At 35.3% G+C, this 21,732-nt stretch overlaps 1 pseudogene; it reads left to right on the forward strand.

Moving 5' to 3' along the window:
• The first annotated feature begins 2,586 nt into the window (after positions 1–2,586).
• LOC135291261 (trichohyalin-like) overlaps positions 2,587–21,732 on the forward strand; it is a 78,523-nt pseudogene continuing 59,377 nt past the window's right edge.

Raw genomic sequence — 21,732 nt, forward strand, 5'->3', positions numbered from 1 at the left:
AAGAGCAATTAATTAGCATAACCACAAAGGAAGAACTTGAGAAAATAGAAAATGCTGCTTCATATCATATTCAAGATAGATATAAACCAGTATCATAGCTCTGAGATCAAACAGTGTTTTGGATGAGATTGAAGGAAGTACAGGGCAGTGCTTATGGGATTACTGGTTACAGCTGCATGGATACCTCAGCACTGCTGGAATCCATCACCCTCAAGTAAACCAGTTCTGAATTTCTCTGATCTCCTTCAACCATTCAAGTTAATGCAATTGTTGATGGTTTCATCTTTAAAAGGATTTGCAGCCTTTGATTTTGATCCCAATAAGCCCCCAGCCATAGTGATCACTAGTGCAAATGAATTAGTTTCACAAGTTGATTTCATACATGTGTAGGAAGATATTTCTTTTCCCTGCTTTGAAAAGATAGGCTTTGCTTCTTCAGTGCATCACTTTTTTGACCGAAAACAGCATTTTGAAAAAGCAGCCAATTAAGTGCTTTTCTGACTAAGCAGCATTAAACATAACTGGTATTAGACAGATACAATTTGATGATACTATCCATGCTCCCTTTCCTTATTTCCACTAACAGTTCAAGAGAACACTCCACAAAAAAATCTGCATCAGAGATTGGCCACAAGTTATTCTCAGGCATAAAAGTACTTGCCTTCTCTTGAAGGGGTCAAATGAGCAGTTAAAGTTAGTACAACTTACAGTGATGAAACAATTCTCTTTTGTTCATAAATGGTGATGACATAGCACTTCAGTGATATGGACAGGAAGTTAATTTTGCTAGTTATGTTCAAAGGATATCTTATTTGTTTCTTCCTGTAAAGGTTAGGGTTTTCAAAATATTTTTTTTAATATTTAAATCTATGAAACAGCTGAGATTATTTTTAAGGATTGTTATCAAGTAAAGATGCCGTAAAACTTTTGAAAAATAAAGTATTTTTGGTTTTATCTAGCAGATACTAAATTCAAAGTAAAGTAATTTAAATCACTTGACTGGGTTAAAACTGGAGTTTATATATTCCATATGAGAACAATATGCTAAAACTAGGTCATCAGTATTTTGAAAATGGTAATGTTTAGGATGGGTTTTGTTGATTTTTTGGGGTTCTTTTTAGGTAGTATGCATTAGCATTTTTTTTCTTTCTCATACTTTCATCTAAAAAGAGTGGAAACAGTTCAAAAGGATTTAATTAAACTCCATTTCACCTCTGAAAGATACATGATCTTGAGAAAGAAGGACATAACAGAACAAGCGGTTCTGATTAGGTCCAATCAACTGTTATTTCTAAGATTTTAAAATGAAAAATAGGTATCAGAGTATAAAGGTGTATAAATATTGTGGACTACTTAAATAAATCTAACTTAAAAAAAAAATTCAGTTGTTCTCTGAAAACCTAAAGTCTGATTAAGATAAGTAAAACCTTTTTTTTTTCCAGAACAAGAGTTTACTTTCAATTAACATCTTAACAACTCTTGCAGACAAAAAACCTAGAAACAGATAAGAAAACATGCACTGTAGAAAAATGTTATGTTGGTTTTTAGATTTTTTGAAAAAATTCTAAATTTAAGTCATTAAAAATTTTTTCATTTTGACTAAAAGTGAAGTAAAAAGGAAAAACTGCTGAAGCATCTTTTATGCATATATGAGGCATTTGTAACCCAAACTATACAAATGTTGCACCATAATGGCCTAGTGTGCATATATATATATATATATATATATATATATATATATATATATATATATAAAACAATAGAAAGTTTACCCCTGGCTAAACTTAAAGACAAAACAATCATCATTCATGGCAGGTTTCCTTTTTTTTGTGTCTTCTTGTAAGAGTGAAGTACATATTGAAGACTGCCTGGAATCTTGTTAATGCACTATATTACTCTTGTACCTTTTGTACTTAATTCAGTTTTTTATCATTCCTGGCACATCTTGATTAGAGCTTTCAAGCTGCACCAAATTTTATATGTCTAAGCACATACACTCATTCTTGAACTCTTTGTCATCTGGGTAGTACTTCAGATTCTGCATGTACCTGGATACCTTTCAGAGTTTCCACATTTAGGCTGAGACATTGTTTTTAATTGAAATATTTAAATAAACAAGATTTCTAAACAAAGACAATTACTTTCTTAAAAGTCAGTGAGGATACAACTTCAGAGCGGGGAATGAAATCTGTAGCAGCTAGCCTTCAAGCTAATACATAAAAAGTAAGACATATCTGTAAAAAAAAGCAAAAATAGAGATAAATTTTAGCTGTAACACTCTTAACTGAAATTAAAACTATAATAATATCTTTTTTTCAATCATTACTATAAATTAATATTATATAATGTTTAAGATTATTAGAGAGAAATGTTTTGAGGCTTATGTTTAGTTTTGGTCTGTTTTCTCTTTTTTTTTTTAAGTAGTGCTAGTATTACTACTCAGGACTAATAGCATGTACTGAAATTCTTAAAAATCTGGAGCTTCAACATGAGAACCAATATAAAGGGCACTAAAACAAAACAAAACAAAACAAAACAAAACAAAACAAAAAAAAAAAAACAAACCACAAACCACCAAACCAAAAAAAAAAAAAAAAAAAAGAAGAAGTAGTCAGGAAATAAAAGAAAGCCTTTAATACAAGGTATCCACATAAACAATTCCTGAGAAAGCTGAGCAGAAAACGAATATTAAACTCTCTCATAAGACATAGATCTGTATGTGTGACACAATCCCAGTAATGGATGGGTGGTTTTCAGGTTAGTTTCTTGATGTGTATAAAAAAAAAAAAGGAAGTGTAACACTTAAAAAGCAACAGAGAACTAGTCATGCTAGTCAGAGTACCAGTCCCCCAGAGCTCCTATTGTCTATTTGAAATTGTATAGCAGAAGGAGGCTCTGGAAGATAGAGCTGTTAATGGACTATTGTTAATGGCTATTGAGTTCAGTTCTTAGACCTCAACTCACTTGGAAAGAAGTATTACAAAAAAAAACAAAAACACAAATAAAAAGCACAGGCAAAAACAATGGTTTCTTTAAAAAAATCTAGATTTTTTAATATATGTAGAAAATTGTTAAAAGATAAGGACATGAACTTTCAGCAAAGAGGAATCTGATTTTATTTATAACTTCAGTTCTTTCTGGACAAAAGCTGAAGAAAAGACAGGAATGAACTGAAAATATGATGCAGATAGAAAGCCCACAGATTATCTTGAATCTGTCAGAATTCTGACAGAAGTCAAACTGATAATTTACTGTGGATAATGATATTGGGAAATAAGGAACAGCATGAGCAGACATATAGGCAGGTGTAAGGAAAAAACACTCTGTAGCAGCCCATTGAAAAGAACAATTGAATCAGAAGTTATGCATAGAACTCACACAAAAAAAACTCCAAAGAGAAAAGATTTTATTATAACCAGATCCATGACTATGGTATTTTTTTGCCATTCAGCAGTTCCTCACAGAAGCTGACTGTAAAGAATTTTATCCATGGTCCTGGGATATTTAAAGGTGATGACTGGATTGAGCTAGTAGCATAATCCAAATTATGCAGAGATTAGGATAGGATTAATGAGAGGCTGAATTTTTTTACCCTCTAGCTGTGTTTGTCCCAGGTGGAATAAACTACAGGTCTGGCATGGTTTTCATAATTTTCAACTGTAATCATTAATTGTTATATTTACTATTTGTAAACATTTTCTTTCAAGGAGAGTTAGTTAAAGGCTTGTATTGGAATAAAAATATTTAGGGAATTGATATGAGTGAAAAAAAAAGAAAGAAACAACTTGTGGCCTAGGTAGCTCTTGAAAATGGATGAAATGGTATTGAGTGTGAGGTACTGAACATGAAGTACTGAACATGAAGTACTGAACATGAAGTTCAGTACTGGATGGTTGAAAATCAAAAGCATTTTCATAACAACTGAGAAACCCAAAAATTATCAAGCCAGTTATTCTAGATCTCTTCAATATTCTTAGTTAAATCTAAAATGTTTTAATCCTATTATCTTTATAGGTCAATCATTGCATTCTTGGAGTAGATCTTGGTCAACGCATGATGCAAATACAGAACTTAATTGGCACATTTCTCAAGTACTGCTGTCTGTGTACATATACAAGCCATGTTTCAATACCAAAAGAAATGTTATGTAAATCTTTTGGTTTGTGACATAATTTACAGTAGTAGAAACACATATCTATTGGAACATCATATTTCAGTTCTATTTTTCAGTATAAAAAAATAAGACAGAATATGAACAGGCATGAACACATGAGCTAAGATTTGGGAATAGAGAACTTTTTGCACGGTATTTGTGGTTTCTTCAGTAGTGAAGCTTATATGGAAATGGAAAAACAGCAATTTACATGTATCCAAGAGATATTTAGACTCTGTGTCAACCCCCTACTGGAAGACGAATTTTTAAATCAGAGTAGAGTCAGGGACAACCTATAGCATATGTGGACTATATTCTCATATTCAAGGCAAAGGATTGTTATGCAAGGGAAGCTATGCTAATGCAAAATGAAGCGTCCTATGGGACTCTTTTATGCAAAAAAATTAGAGACTTGGAAAGACTCAAGAACACCTAATTAAGAGACTATGTATTCTAGTTGCTTGAACACAATGCAAAAAAATTGAATCCTCAAAGGCACCCTGTCAATATAGAGTAGAAAGCAAGGAGATCTGAGTTGAGTCATCCATTCTAATCTACACCATTCAGGATCACATGTGCCATTTCCCAAAGTGTTTTTTACCTTATCAGTTCACTACTTAATTCATGTACAATTCTTCATGAGACAAAAATAGCTGTGTCTTACAGACAAGGCATAAACATGAAAATTAAAGACATAAACTGTCAGTTTAAATGTAAATACAGCTGAAGTAATTTAAACAAACCTTTTTCACTTAAATTTACTTTTTCATAAGAGTCTCCTTCAAGGAAAATATGTCTTACAGTATACCCAGCCTTGGGATTCTGACTTTTGAGGCCTTTTCTTGTACTATAGTCAGAATTTCTTAAGAAAAATATATAAGAGGTATGTGTTGCATGAATATGATACCAGCAGCTTGCTGTATGGTTTAACAAGATCTTGTTTTGACAAGATATGTGTTAAATTGATTTACCATGCACTTGTAATTGAAGGAGAGTGTGTAAGGAAACCAAACTCTGTGCAGAAGAGAGTAGAGAGAAGACTTTTGGCCAGGTGAAAGAAATATAACACTGATTATACATATAACTCTGATTAGACTTATTGTCAATACAGTATCAAATATTAACAAAATACATATCAATCAATCAATGAGGTGTGTAATATAAACATGTCTATAGGATTATGGTATAAGAAAGTTTGTCTAGAAATATACCACTTTACAGTCTTTGGCGTTGCAGAATGCACAAGTACAAAGCAGTAAACCACCTATGGAGCTATTTTAGGACTTTATCTCCATATGTGACTAGATCTTAGTGTTTTTACTCACCTATTCAAAAGTAAGAGTTCCTGTCTTTGGATCCCTGATCTACTCCCAAAGGTGTCCCTTCAGGATTTGGGGTGGAGATTCACTTGGAAGCTGTCTGCAACCTTGGGAGACCAGTTTGTCCAGCTGTCCCAGCCTTCAGCAGTATTTAATACAATTTTGCAGGTAAATGTGTACCAAAGCCAACTGCAATCATCACAACTCCCCCATATCTGGAATGCACTAATTATGCAAGCATTCAGACAGTTCCTTCTGCAATTCCCAACTTGTTTCTTACCTCAGTACAATTCCCACCTGGTGTACTTGTCTTAGGATAAATCATACTGCCCATGTGTGAGGTATGTGTGAGGGTTGGAGGAAGGATGCACAGCCAGATTTGAGTATATTTTGTCACTGTTGCATTAAAAATACCTTTTTAGAGCTAATACTCAGAAGCTTCAATTTCTTTATTTGAAAATAATCCTAAATAATCCATAAATTATTCCTGAAACCACAAAATTGATGAGGGTAGAAGGGACATTTGTAGCACCTCTGTAGGTCATCAAGCCTTACAATCCTCAGCCAAGAGGGCGAATTGAGCTCTTGGACTAGATTTCTCAAGTCTGTGCTTAGTCAGTTTTTTAATATCTTTAACCAGGAAGACTTCACACTCTCTGGGAAACCTCTTCCAGTGGCCAAACACCTCACAGTGACACCCGACTCGTATTTCTTCTATTGCATTACTTCTTCTCCTGTCACTGAGCACAGCTGAGAAGAATTTGTCTCCATGTTCTTTTCACCCTCCTATAAAGTATTTATGTAAATGGTAAAATTACCTGGAGCCTTCCCTTCTTCAAGATGAGCAATGCCAGGTTTCAGACTTTCCTTATAAGGCATAGCACTTCACCAACCTTAAGACCCTTCCTGAACTCCCTTCTGTAAGTTCATGTCTATCTTGCCGGAGGAGTGCAGAACTGGGCCCAGAATTCCAGATGTGTCTCACCGGAACTGAGTAGGGAAGGACTGAATCCCTTAATTCGGTGGTAAGGATCCTTATACAGACCAAAGGGCCGTTGTTCCTTAAAGTAAAAGTACTGTGCTCAGTAGGAAAGATAGAATGCCCAGATCTACCCAGTAGCAAGCCACCTTCCCATTGATTAGCCCCCAGCATGTCCCTAGAACCTTTCAAATCCTATGGAGCAATTGGTTTTTCCCTGTACTATGAGCTTCCTGACAATTTCTACTTCAATCTGTGAAGTTTCCCTGAATGTCAGGAAAAGCATCTGCTGCATCAAACAAACATTCCGCTTTTGTGTCATGTGTAGACTTGCTGAGGGTGCACTCTGTCTAATCATTCAGATCATTAACAAATATTCAAATTATAGTGGAGACAGTATCCACCCCTGGGGCACAGCACTGGTAAATGGCCTAAATGAACTTCATGCCACTCATCGGAACCATTTCAGCCCACTGGTATTTGAAAATGTGTCTGATAGTTCTGTCATTTTCCAGGCCACATCACTGTCCACTTATATGTCACATACTCAAATGATATGTCCTTGGGAATGTTCAGGATACAGCCTCAAAACCTTTGAAAAGACAAGGTAAATAATATCTCTCCTCACCCATGAAACCAGTACCTCATCATAGACAGCCATCACACAGGTTCTCATCTTTGTAAATTCATGTTGACAACTTCCAATCAGCTTCATGTCCTTCACGTGCTTGCAAGTGGCTTCCAGAATTATTTGCTCCATTACCCACACCACAGCTGAAGTGAGGCTGTGTCCTGGTTTTGGCTGGGACAGAGCTAACTTTCTTCTCCACAACAGGTATAGTGCTGTGTTACAGATTCAGTATGAGAGCAAAGTTTGTAACGCACTGGTGTTTTGGCTGTTGCTCAGGAGTGGTTCTTCTGAGCCAACAACTCTTCAGTTTCCCATGTCCTGCCAGTGAGCAGGTACCACAAAGCCAGGAGGGAGCATGGCCAGGATGACCGACTTAAACTGGCCAAAGTGTTATTCCACAACACAGAAAGTCACATCCAGTATAGAGACTGGAGGGAGTTGTCCAGGACATTGGTCAATGGATGGTGAGAAACTATATTATGCATCATTGTTTCTCTCAACTCTTATTCCTTTCCCTCTTTTCCTTTTCAAAGTAGTAATAATATTAATAATAACAACAATAACTGCTACTTAATTTAAGTTATTAAACTGTTTTTTTTTATCTCAAGTCAAAAGTTTTACCTTTTTCCTATTCTCATCCCAATGATGGGGACTTGTGGAGGGAATGAGTGGTTACATGGTACTCTAGCAGCCAGGTGGGATTGAACCAATGCAGACTGACGGATTTATAATTGTCCAAGTGCTTCTTGACCTTTTTAAACATAAAGGTGACTTTTACTGTCTTTCAGTTTTGAGAAATCTCCCCCTGTCTCCATGATCTTCCACCAGCAATTCAGGGTGGTCTGGCAATAATTCAGATCCTTCAGCGCTTGGGAGTGCAACTTGTCCACCCTCATGGGCTTGTGAAGTTCCAGTTTGCTCACGTGCTTGTTAACTTGATCCTCTTCGTAAGCTGAAATGGCAGATGAACAAGAAGAGGCAAAAATTTGAATTAGAATAAATTATATTAGTACACTTTAAACCTTTTAAACAATCACTTAGTTGTGGGGAGGTTTTAAAATAGTCAAAATGGTCAAATCTAGGTATACAAATCCTTAGGATTGAGAAAATCTTAAAAAATAACATTTTTGTACTCTTCAGTTAACACACAGGTAACATTACTCACATATAACCTTGCCATTGGTGAAACAGTGTCTTTCAGAAATAAAAAATTCTATTAATTTAATAAGGATTACAAAATCTTTTAATGTTATATTAATCTTTTTCCCTGAAATCTATGCCACACCTAACATCAATGACAACAGAATTAGAAAAACAAGGAAAATTATTGAAATAAGTTTTACTTCTTACCATCACATTTTTTGCTTCTTTTGTGTACCTTAGAATAAGTAAATGACAGAAATTACAAGATTAGATTATTATCTTCTTTCCGTTCTGTGTTCTCAGTCTTTTTGAAAAAGTTTGTGAAGTAAAAAATATTATTCTCTTTAGGGTTGTTCCAATGCCAATGTAGCCACAAATTGCCTTTAAATTTGCATGACCATACTCTTCTGTGATTTTTTTTTAAAGTGTACAATATCACATTACGTATAAATGTTGTGGAAGTAAATTAAAATACATGGGCAAAGCTGAAGCGCAAGTGTTCAGTGACTATAGTCTTTCTCCTGAAGGAGAGTGAGACAAAATGGATTAAATGAATTTGCTTCCTGGTCCCAGGGCTCTCTCATTAGCAGAAAGGGCAGCACCAGTGTCTGTTAGAGGAAAGGTATGCACAAAATGGCAATAACTGATCTGCTTTAAATGTCTGGTAAGCCAAAGTTCATCAACTTCTCCATTGGAAGCATGTCTTTTACTGGTTGGGGAAGAGAAATTTTCAGTGGTGCTGTACAAAACCATATTGAATAATGGTCACTCTCTGGAACTTACTCAAAATAATGAAACAAGAACAAAATTACTTAGGTGACCTGAAGCACTGGACAATATTCTCTTACAATTATTCATACATGAATTTGCCTACTAATTATTCAGGAACACAGACTCCTGGCAAATATTCGGTTTCCATTTCATGCTCCATTCTGGACCCTGCCTTGTCACATCAAAAAATGCTATTCAGCATCATATTGAATGTTATCCAGCTTCATATGTCACATGAAGACACCCAGTGTTTAAAGTTTATAATACCCAAAAAATGCAGTTCTTATAGCTCTCTCTGTTATTTAAAAGAAGAATCAACCTGCTTACAGGTATCAATACTATCTCTCCTCTGCCTACACAAATAGGGCTTTGACAGGCCTTGAGATGAAACTGTATGAGAAGCAAGTGAGGTCACTTGGTCTGTTCAGCCTGGAGAAGAGGAGACTGAGGGGAGACCTCACTGTAATTACAACTTCCTTGTGAGGAGAAGAGGATGGGCAGGCACTGATCTCTTCTCAGTGGTGACAGTGACAGGACCTGAGGGAATAGTCTGAAGTTTTGTCTCAGGAGGTTTGGGTTGGATATCACGAGAATGTTCTTCCCTCAAAGGGTGGTTGGGTTCTGCAACAGGTTCCCCAGGGAAATGGCCACAGCACCAAGCCTGACAGAGCTTGAGAAGCTTTTGAACAATACTCTCAGGCACATGGTGTGACTCTTGGGAATGGTGCTGTTCCATGCCAAGAGCTGGGCTCCATGATACTTGTGGGTCCCTTCCAACTCAGCATATTCTGTGATTCTGACATAGAGATGTCAACAGATACAGACATTAATTTGAAAAGTATCTCTCAGATGGTTTCTATAATCAATTATATCCACAAAAAATGTTTCAGCTTTACCTCTAGCAGGGATTGATTCACATGATAAAATTCCTTTATTTCAAACCACAACTTCAGTATTTCAGCCATTTATTTTAACGTTTTTATATTAAGCTTCAACATTTCCTCTCTTAGGCATCCTGATCAACAATGCGCATAACATTAGTACTATATATATGCATGAACTTCAGCTTTACAAATTTTCTTTTGTGCCAGTCAAATGCTGTTGGTATCAGAATTTTCAGAGATGGATGTTCAAGTGGTGGTAAATCATTGTAATTCCACCACCCTAAATGTAGATACAGTGATTTACTGCAGTTCCTTCAGGTTTAGAGTTATGTTATTATAAATTCAATACCTTCTTTCAAATAAGAAATTATACTAGCTTCAAACATGCACAAGTTAAAGGATAATCAAGTCTCTTAATTTACACCATTTCTAATCAGTGTCCTCTTGTGTCTTTCCCTGGGAAATTAGAAGGAGAGGATGATCCCACTGAGAAGGAGATCCCACTTTCTCTCAAATTTGTTCTACTTCATAAAAATAGCTAAGTGTTCAGTGAGTGGATTGGGTGGCTGTCAGTTAATTGTGGTGAAAGATGTCTCTGTGCATTACTCTTCTAATGACAAAGAGTCCTGGTAGGAAAGAGATTATTATTGATAGAAGAGCCAAAAAGATGTTGATGAATATATTATGTAGAAACAAGAAAGAAGGAACAAATACTAACCTCCATGTTATGGATGCTTTCCTGGGGGCTGGAGCACATCTACAGAGACAAACTGATTCGGCCTCGAAAAATGAAGGCTCCAGGGAAAACATGCAGCATCTTCCAATAGCTAAACAGGGCCTACAGGAACGTTGGAGGGGGATGTGGGAATCACATTCTCTGAAAAGAGAGAGACAATCCTTTCTCTCAGGACCTTTCCTGGAGAAGCAGAGAAAAGAATGATCAAAGCAATTCTTGTCTCATTTGCTGCTCCTGTGTTTGTGCGCAAGTGGAAAGTATTCTGGAGATTGTTTACCCAAGGTGATCACTTGATTGGACTCTGGTGATGATGTTTTGGTTCACTGACCAATTGCATCCACTTGTGTGTTGGGACTGTCGGCTGACAGTCATGAGTTTTTAGTAGTAGAAGTTAGAAGCAAGTATGACATAGTATAATTATAATACAGTACAGTATGTATTTATTTAATATAGTATAATGTAATATAGTTTTAATAAAGTGAGCATTCAGTATTCCAAGGCCATGGAGTCAGATGCACATCATTCTTCCCTGCAGCTGGGGTCCCTGATTTTGCAATAGAGGGATTTTTTAAAAGACCATGAAGGTGGGAATGCTTTTATAAATTGACAAAGGGTAGGTATATACAAGGAAAAAAAATTTACCTTAAGACTGCAAAAAATTTTCCAGAGAAGTTGTGAATGCCCCATCCCTGGAAGGCTGAGTTGGAAGAGGCTCTGAGCAACTTGGATTAGTGGAAGCTGACCCTGCCCACAGTAGGGAGGTTACAACTGCATGACATTGATTCCCTTCCAATTCGGACCAGTCTACTATTCTACAATACTGAGCTTTTCAAGATATCTTTTTAAAACAGAAAAATTGAAGGATATGTTATATAAGAATCTATACAGAAGTAATTCTTCATTCAATTAATTGTGGAATCATGAGTCATTTTCTGGTCCATCATGGCATTTGTGCCCTTCTTTGTCCTTGTGCATGTATTTTCAAGTCAGAAAGAGCAATCAGATATGATAGATGTATTTGCATCTGCAGGAATGAAGCAAAATGGAATTGGAAGAAGAATAGTCTCTCCTGAAAGAGACAGTGGGAAGAAATGTTACTGTAAGGTGTTCTCTCTACTGTCTGGCAAAATTGCTTCTGCTTATGCAGTAAGACTCCAGACACCTCAAAAACTGGAGTGGCACACAAAGCAATATTTTTATATCACAAAGCTATTATGTTAGACTCTTCCTATTACATTCCAGGAGTCATAATTTTTATGACCAGTGCTGAAATGTTTTCTTAAGAGAGAATCACTACATGACATCTGCTAGGTTTAACGAATCAAAACTGGCAATCATCAAGAAACAACAAAATACTTGTTTTGGGATTGCTTCTGGAAATGTGGTGAGAAAATTTTAATAATTTTAAATTCCCTGCCACTTTTTAAAGCAGAAACTGAGGATTAATTGTCCATCATGTTTATAGGATATTTATATATTTTCAAATGAAAAGCCAGGCTTACTTCATTACATTTTTAATCTGTGTTTTTTAGACTTATCTACAAAATCTTTAAGCTAAATTTTGAATCTTAGTTCTGCATTCCCCTGTTACTTCTTAATTTTTCACACAGAGGTTTTTGGGAGAAATTTCAAGGAGACCAGAATGAAGAGTCATGAGTCTGGGTTATATGCATTACTAATCTCAGAGACAAAAAGAGGTTTCCAGGGGAAAAAAAAAAAAATACTAACCTTGTTTGCCTCTCACATGTTAGTAGTTAACTGAGTAGTTACTGACATTAGAACTGACTTATTTCTAAACCAAGCCTCTTATACACTTCACTTTCTTGATAAACAGAGTGAAATGGGGTATTTCCTACTAAACATTATTTCCTTGTATGCTTTCATTAAAATGAGTCTTAAAGGACATTTTTCAGAAGAATATGTATTTTAGTCTCCAAGCCCTTAACAGTATTTTTCAAGGAACTATATTATCCCTCTGATCTTACAGGACAGCGACCTAATTAGTATTGGTTGGGTATTGGCAAAGTAGCAGACACTGATCTTTCTCTGTGCAACTCCAGATTTTAGCTCTCCATTTATCTAGTGCATGATCTTTCAGGAACAAGAAGTTATTTTTCATCAAAATTGAGCAAAAATGGAAAGAAATATTTTAAAAAATTATACTGGGTAAATGAATATTTTTTCTTATTCTACTATATTTCATTGAGTAATATTTCTTCCATTAAGTAGTTTTGCAGCCAAGGCTTTAAAAAAGATTTCCAGAATGAAAAACACATGTATACAATTATTATACAGTTTCTCATAAAGTTCAACAATTCTTGCTTTGATGTATGCTTCCAATTAAACTTAGAAATATGGAACTTATTGTAAACAGATCTACATTACGTTGAAAGCAAAAAAAAAATCAAAACAAAAAAAACTACAGAAATTTTAAAAATATAATAAAAAGGGGGAAAAAATGCAGGGATTACTCAGGTCTCCCTTTTCTTAGGTGGCAGGTGATCTTATTGTGTCATTTCAATACAAAGCAAAATATCACACAATCACAGTAGCTGGAAGACATTTTTCAAATTGTAAAATTATGAACTCACATTATGGAGGATATACTCTCATTACCACTGGAAAAGCATCAAAGTATGCTTGCTTTCTCCCTGAAATTAAATTGAACCAGTTGGAAGCTGAACTTCATAGTACATAATGAAGATAAAAACTAAAAGAGAAGAGTGTTTTCGTGAATTACAGTAATCTTTAAACTGATTTTTAATGAATGTTTACAATTTGACCAAATTTAAAAAAAGTGAACAGGTGTTTATAGGAGCCATTTAATCAATCTTTTCTTATTTTGGCTTATTTTGTACTTTTCTAGACATTACTTCTTTTAGGAAAAAAATTAGCACATTAGTAATTTGAACTTGCATTTAAAATCAAATCCATCAAATATCACTGATATTAGAGATGATAACTATAGAGTGAAAATTAAAGCAATTCTTAAAATATCTAACTTGCAAAGACAGTAAGAAGATTTCTTTCTTTCTTTCTTTCTTTCTTTCTTTCTTTCTTTCTTTCTTTCTTTCTTTCTTTCTTTCTTTCTTTCTTTCTTTCTTTCTTTCTTTCTTTCTTTCTTTCTTTCTTTCTTTCTTTCTTTCTTTCTTTCTTTCTTTCTTTCTTTCTTTCTTTCTTTCTTTCTTTCTTTCTTTCTTTCTTTCTTTCTTTCTTTCTTTTCCTTCCCTTCCCTTCCCTTCCCTTCCCTTCCCTTCCCTTCCCTTCCCTTCCCTTCCCTTCCCTTCCCTTCCCTTCCCTTCCCTTCCCTTCCCTTCCCTTCCCTTCCCTTCCCTTCCCTTCCCTTCCCTTCCCTTCCCTTCCCTTCCCTTCCCTTCCCTTCCCTTCCCTTCCCCACCCCCCCTTCCACCCTCCCATCTGCCCTTCCCTCCTTCTGCCACTTCCTTCCTTCCTTTTCTGTGTCAGCTATATTGGTCCATGGATCAATCTCTGAAACATGAAATAAAGCATTTATGGCATATTAAGTTCACTTCAGCCTTTTATTTTGTCTGATAATTATTCTAAAAAATTGCTTCCAGAATAATTTCCCTCATATGACTTCATAAAAGCAGTTATAATTTTTGCAATATATAATTAATGTTACATTAAATTAACTTTTTTACAGAAGCAAACTAAGATATTAGAGAGAGCTCAAAATATAAGAGGTCCACCCCTGCATTGACAATGCAACAGAAAAAGATATTATCATTGGGATAAGAAAGAACGATTTATCTTTAGCTCTCAGTAAACATGTGACTTGGAACTGATTCTATCTGTGAATGGAGATTTTTCCCACATGAAATGCCTTTGATTAATCCTTCAGTGTCCAGTAGCTAAAACTAGGTCAACAGCAATATGTAAAGGTTTGCATTCCACATGAAGATTCCTAATTTTGTTGATGGTAGAGGATCTCACCTGGGAAATTTCTCTCACATTTTGTTTCAGTTGGTCAACAGGACCAAAACCTATCAGCTCAGAAAGGGAGGAGAAATACTTGTTTCAGTTATTTCACTTAATCACAAGCATTCTGTAACTATCCCTCACACCTGTTCAGTCAGCATAGGCATCTACTTTCCGGAGTGCAGTTCAATTTTTAGAAAATTCAGATGGAAAATTTCATAGAAATTTTAGTATTATTCTGGATTCAACTTAGTACATAAAGCACAGTGGTTGGTGTTAGGATGCAGAGAATGTCACTGTCTTTCCAGTTGATTCTACACTGGCAGACCCAATGACCGTGTGAAGTGACAGCCAGAGTTGTTGACATGTTACCTATGTTTTAAAATGCACCCTCAAACCTTGTAAGTCAGGTACAGATACCACACAATGAAGGGAGTAATAAAAATATCCCTGTTCTCACATTTGTTTTAATGTAGAGACCCTTTTTCAGAAATAGTACAAGAGCAAAACAGGAAAGGTGAGTTTGAAGAAAAAAAACATGATCAGACCAAGAAAAACAGCTGAGTGGAGTCTAGCTTTGCCTGCATCAAATACTTATTCTATTGGTTATGACAGTGTATTTCATCTTGTAATCAACCATGGTCTTGTACTTTATAGACTAATAAAATCACTGGATGCAAATCCAATACTCATACAAAAAATTCTTATGCAAAAACTACTTTGCATCAAACCCTTACTCTATTGTCCAGGGGATAAAGTACAGCTCCATTGTAATTTAGTCCTGACACAAAACCAAAAACTAGCTTTATTGTTCAGGAGTCATAAGGGAAATGCTTTCCCTTTCAATTTTTTTTTTTTTTTTTTTTAATTTTATTTTCAATTGCTACCACAGTAAGTTTCATCCAAAACTGAGATGCATGTGTGGTGTGGAATGTATTTAGTTATGTATTTAGTTAACATATTGATTAGCATAAGTAAAAGTGAGGTAAAGGTAAAAATATCTCAGAAGATATGGTAGGAAACTCAACAGTACATACAGAAGCTCAGGTAGAATACAAGTCTGTGATTTACTTTGTAATGTCTAATAATCAATAACATATTTGGTTCAAAGAAATGGTTACAAGAAAAATTCCTTCAGAGCTGCTAAAAGGCTTTTCTGTATTTTAACCTTGTTGTATTTGCAGTGTGTCCTGGTTTAGGAGGGGGGACTCAACATTTTCCCATTTAATATTTTCTTCTGCTTTCTTAAGATTATTTAGTTTACTCATTAATATCTTTGACAAAATTAGTGAAATCATAAAAAAGTCTAAAACCTTCAGATGCAGAACTGAGAAAATTAACACATAGTTCTGTGATACCAAATATGCATGTATACTTGTACCAACTCCCAGGCTAAATTTGGTTGAGACAAATTATACAACCATAAGAAAAAGGTAAAAGGGTAAAAGTTTTTCTCACACCATTGTTTTAAAATAAAAATACAAAATAAACTTAGCAGAATCAAATAATACACAAAATAGTTTGTCTAATATTTGGTCTCCCAATAAGTCACTTGTGATGAAAACACAGGCAAATGAAAAACAATAATAAATTGATAATATGAGCAATTATGGTAGCAATTTGAAATTCTGTTGGTCCTGCACAGTTTACCTGTTGGCAGGTTCCTATATAAAGAAAAGTGAAAATTTGGCCTAATACAGACCAATTATAAAAAGGAAGGAAAAATTTATTGTCTAGTATAATGCTACTAAAGCAGTGACTTCAGTTTGAAATGCTGGCACTCCTGTATCTATCACAAAAGTAACCAAAAAGGCCTAAACCAAAAATGATTATGACATCTTCATGGTTCTCTGTGAGTCTTTTCTTGTAAATCTGCTGACAGTTCTGCCTCTCTGCCTTTGATCTCCAGTGGTGGGGTGCTGGCATACCCAGAAAAAGAAAACAATACAAACTTCCAGACACACTACTCCTAGGTGAATCAAGTTTTTTAACTGCCTGAACTTCCTATCTCTTATGTGCATTTTAAACATCTATTACATGAAGTGCTTGTTGTTTCCCCCATATTTTCAGGAAGTCTCCTCTGCTTCATTTCATGTCTGGAGGGAGTGATACTGCTTGTAAAATTTCAACCAGCTCTGCAGTTTGTGAATTAGGGAATACTTTAACTGCTTGAACTGGGTTTCTTTTAGAGTTTTTAGCACACTTCTAGTTCTCATCCTGGAGTCATGAATTAACCTTATCAATTTGGCAGATAACCCTTGCTTCACTTACTCCAGTGATTTTAACTCTTTGCTGTCTGACATCCCTCTGCATTAATATTGACTGGATTTCAATCTTGGCTGATTTATGATCAGATTTTTATCTTGGAAGCTGTACACAGCACCATTTTCATAGCACTTTGCTAACCTAGGCAGTCATTTGTGGTTTCAATTTTAATTAAAGGATGACTTCCTCATCATCAAATGTCAATGCAAATGTTACATTTTGCTCTTTGTCAGAACAAGAGACTTGTTCATCCAGTCTCAATTCCTCCAGTGAGCACAACAAAAGGTCTGAATTACTAGATCCTGTTTCAGAAGTGTTTTAGAGGTACTACATGCTAAAACTCTTCCTGTAAAATTGTCTCTCTCACCTCATTCCAAAGCTCTGACTGAACTTTTTGGACATAATCACATTTTGCAGCAAGCAGTGCCTCTTCCTGTAGCTTTTTTTTTTTTTTCTTCATTTAGCAGAAGGAGCAAGTTTTTCACAAATCTTGTAAAGATAGTATTATCTCATCTTGAAAATTTTTCATAACCAATCACTCATTATCCCAAGTCTTTTCTAACCAGCTTCACTCCAGGAATGTAGGGCTAATAACAAAAATTTCCAGGAAGGACAAGAAAATATTTTCTTTACAGTGGCCACCCGGAAGAGCCATTGTCCCCAAAAGCTCTCATACAAAATCCTTCAAAGGGCAGAACGGGCAAAGTTTCCAAGAGTTCATACACAAGGAACTACTCACCTCACACAGAGGGAACTGTATTATTTTCAACTATTTCTGTCTTTGGATCAGAGAACAGTATTATGCAATGACAAGAGCAAAATAAAGTTATGAACTCAGTTATTATGCTTATCAGAGAGATGCCTTTGCCCAAATAAAGGTGCAAAAAAGATCAAAGTCAATAGTACAGATTTTATTTTACAGTAACCATGAGGTAAAGAAAGATAGGAAAGGGAAGAGCAGCGAGAGAAAGAGATTAAACTGAAAGACAGGCACTACCCTGTGAATCCAGAAGCATCTCATCTCTATTGTCCACCCTGGCCTTCTCTGTGGTGGCGGTCCTGGGAAATACAGAGTTCAATGAGTCAATATACATTCAGCTGTATGTGGGAACACCGAAGCACCTTCCCTGTGAGGGAGATATTTTACACTGTCTTTTACAGCAACATTGTGGATCATGTGCAGTCTTCTTGCTGGACGGTCTCAGCAAATGAATCTGGGGACTATGGGCTCCCCTCACGGAACCCAGCCAGAGATTATTTTCAATACAGCTGCTGAGGTGGCTTTCCACATGGATACATTTTTCTCCCCTTTAAGCATTGTTTATTTTTCCTGAGACCTAAGATAGCTGGACCACATTTAAGATAATAGTGCCACCTTCACCTTATCTCAGGTTCCTGTCAGGCAGCTTAACTCATGGTCCAGGTTCTTGGAATCCAGGAGAAATATTTAGAGGAGGAGGAAGGAAGGAGAGTGAGGAGTAAGCAGTTGCGTCTTTGCATAATTTGCAAATAAAAGTCCCTTAGTAATTTTAGCAGTGTTTAAGACAATTGTGATTTTTAATTCTCTTATATGTGGCCACTAAATTCTACATTTCAGTTTCCATTTAAAGGCTAAGGAGGTTAAAATGAATACCCTTTGCTTCGACAAATTTACTGGTTTTTCTAATGCATTGGCTGATTTTAAATAATTTCTATTTTTTGAAGAACAGAATTTTACTTCAGAGTAGAAGTTTTCAACTAGATTATACTAGCTCACTAAGAATTGTAGTTAGGAGGGTAAACTAAACAAAACAAAACCACAAAATTCATAACACACTAAATGGTCCTTTAAATTAATATTTTTTCCATCTCTATAGTCTGTTCTATTCATCAGCATCTGGGACACTACAGTAACTGAGGAAGCATTTTCATTAGGTGACTGCTGTATTTGTGCAAAGGGAGAGAGGAAGGGAGAAATTATGCATGATGCTGGTGGACTAAATAGGGACAGTAGAATTAGCAAAAAAGTTTCACATTTAACATCTCTGATTAAAACATGATCTTCCAGTTCTTTTTCCTGACTTCTCTTTTGCTCATATTTGTTTTGCAGGCCCTTTTCTTTATCAAACTTGTAATGAAATTGACCTTTGCACATTCCTTTGGTTTGCTTTTCAAACACTAACTGTGGTAGGATTATGGATATATGAGAGCTGAACTGACTGAACATGTTTATGTGGATGTGTACAAGATACACTAAGGCTCACAGTACTTGTTCTTTATAGGAGGGTGTCTTCCCTTAATGAAATTTCTGTAGTTCACTGGAGCATAATTATGTTCAATAGATCTTGTCACCAAATCAATCCTGTACTTTCAAGTAAGAATAACTTCATTAAGATTTAAGTAAATGCCAATGCCGCTTTTTGAAATCTGCAATTATACTTGCACAATTTTATTCCATACCACAAACTTGCAGACAAAATATACTCCTGTATAGAATCTGTAGCCTGCATTACCCATGTGTTTAATAACTTATTACACCTGAGCCTCAAATTAATTTTTCATCAAGCAGATAATTTTACAATAGATATTTTGTAAAGTTCCATGTGTTCTTCAATGATATGCTAGTCATGTCAAACATAAGTTTTCTTAAAAGATTAGGATTTTAAAATATTTAGGGAAAAAAAAAAGAAGAAGGAAAAAAAAGAAGAAAAAGGAGTGAAAAAAAAAGAAATAATTTTTTTCTGGTCATATAAAAGCATTATTCCCTCCCCAAATTAGGTAAATATTTTTGTGTGTTTAACAAAAAAAAAAAAAAAAAAAAATCACTTCAGCACAAAGTAAGTAGAAATTCTCCAAACATTGTTTTCCTCAGAAAGTTAGACCTAAAGATATTGATAGCAAATCATTATCCAGTCCACAGAGTTTTCTGATCTTTCTTTTGTATAATCATGTTCTGAAACTATTCTAATAGTTTTATGTTAAGCTTGCATCTTTCCCCAATAGCCTAACAATTCTAGAATTCAGCAATGTTAAATTTGCAAAGTCAACTTTTCACATTCTTCTCCACATTATCAGCACCAGAAAAAATTCTCATTGCAGAAAGGAGAGTTTGATAGTGACAGGGCTAAATATACACATGAAAACATATTCATTTTAATGATAATGTAAAATCATATTTCATAACTTAGTAATCAAAACACTTTGTAGGTAATAATCAGCCCTAACATCCCCCTGTGATCTTATTATAATGCTTTTGCACAAAAAACCACATCTAATTAATTAACAAAAAGTCATGTGAAAATCAGTGCTGGAGATGGCATGACAGTGTGTGAGCACTCCCACTGCACACCATGTGTGATAATCTCTATTGCATAATTGAAGGAGTAATAAATTTCCACTCATTTAATTTTGAATGAGGGCATAAAATTTTAAATTAATATCTTTGTTTTACACATCTCAAATTTACATTTATTTCTTCTTTTAAGAATACAGCAAGTTTCTAATTCCCTAGAGTTCCATGTAATATTCCTAAGGGAGGAAGTGACAGAGAAAACTGCAGCTGTTAGGCAATTAATTAGGTACAACCAAGTTTATTATCCTTTTAATTCTATTCCCTTAACTCTGATTTACCTCTGTCTCCATCTATACTCATCAGCAGTTAAAGCAAAGGTCTGCACAATATAAATCAGGGTACTTAACATAACTGTGTGCAGCTTAACATGAAATGTCCAAAAAGAACATCCCCCTGGCTCAGTAACCGACATGAAGATTAGCTGAATTAATAAAAACACATGGTGAAAAAAACAGTCCCAAGGGAAGTAGCACTGCCCTGAAGACTGGTAGGATCTACTTCAGACTCAAAAAAAAGTCATTTTACCATCCTCTGGAACAGATTTCAGTAGTGTGAAATCACACTACTGAAATCACACACTGACAGCCAATAATTCTAATTAGAAGGCTAGTCACTAGATATTAACAATGGGAGCAATACTAACAATGCTTCAAACATGAGATATTCTTCTTTTCAACACAGTATATAAATAGTCTAATGACAGTTTATTTTCAGATACTATTTTCATGTTAAATATTGTTGAAAGGCTTTTCCAAATAACATACACTAAGTAATAGTTTTTAGAAGGTAGTGTTCAGAAGCCATTCTACTTTTTTTCCTACATATGTATTTTAATTAGCACAGAAATGCATAACATAGCAATTACCATGAGAAATAAATTCATTCTCCCCCATCCTCTTCCAAAATCTATATTTCCTACTGATTTTTAATTACTGACAAGTTTTTGGCATTTCAGGGTCAACCTCACTTTATTTGGTCCTGATTTTTGCCTATTGCATTCTTTACTGGAAGTCTTTGTCTTTCTGCATACTTCACTATGACATAGTCATGTCAGCTAGAATTTTGCCCCTGCCTTGCCATGGACCTGATCTAGTAACAACTTGTCATACAGCAGCCTGATAAGCAACCCTGTGCTGCATCTCCCTAGCCTGCCTGGTCCCAGTCCAATGCCTCCATGGTGGATGACTTTTGAGGGAACAGCTCTGGAAACCTGGTTGAGCCCCATCAGGGTCTACCAACACCTGAGCAGATGTGAAATCAAGTAACATATCAATTGCAGACATTTGCTTTCCCATATGTGTTCTTCAAGATGTCAAAAGCATTGCAAAGTCTACATTGTGGCTCTCTATCCTATTTCCCGTTTCTTAGGTATGATAAGATCATCCCAGAACACCTGCAGGAAACAACCTACTCTCACAAGATGTTTTGAAATTTTTGGTTTTTTACATTTGACCTCTGTTTCAAAACAAAGCCATAACCCTTCACTGAAATGTATAAGGCACTGAAAACCAGGTAAATTTCCAATATATATATAAATTATATTTCATGTGTGTTTATATGTATTATATGAATGCTTTCAGA

Source organism: Passer domesticus, chromosome Z (assembly GCF_036417665.1).
Source record: "Passer domesticus isolate bPasDom1 chromosome Z, bPasDom1.hap1, whole genome shotgun sequence".
Taxonomy (NCBI): Eukaryota; Metazoa; Chordata; class Aves; order Passeriformes; family Passeridae; genus Passer; species Passer domesticus.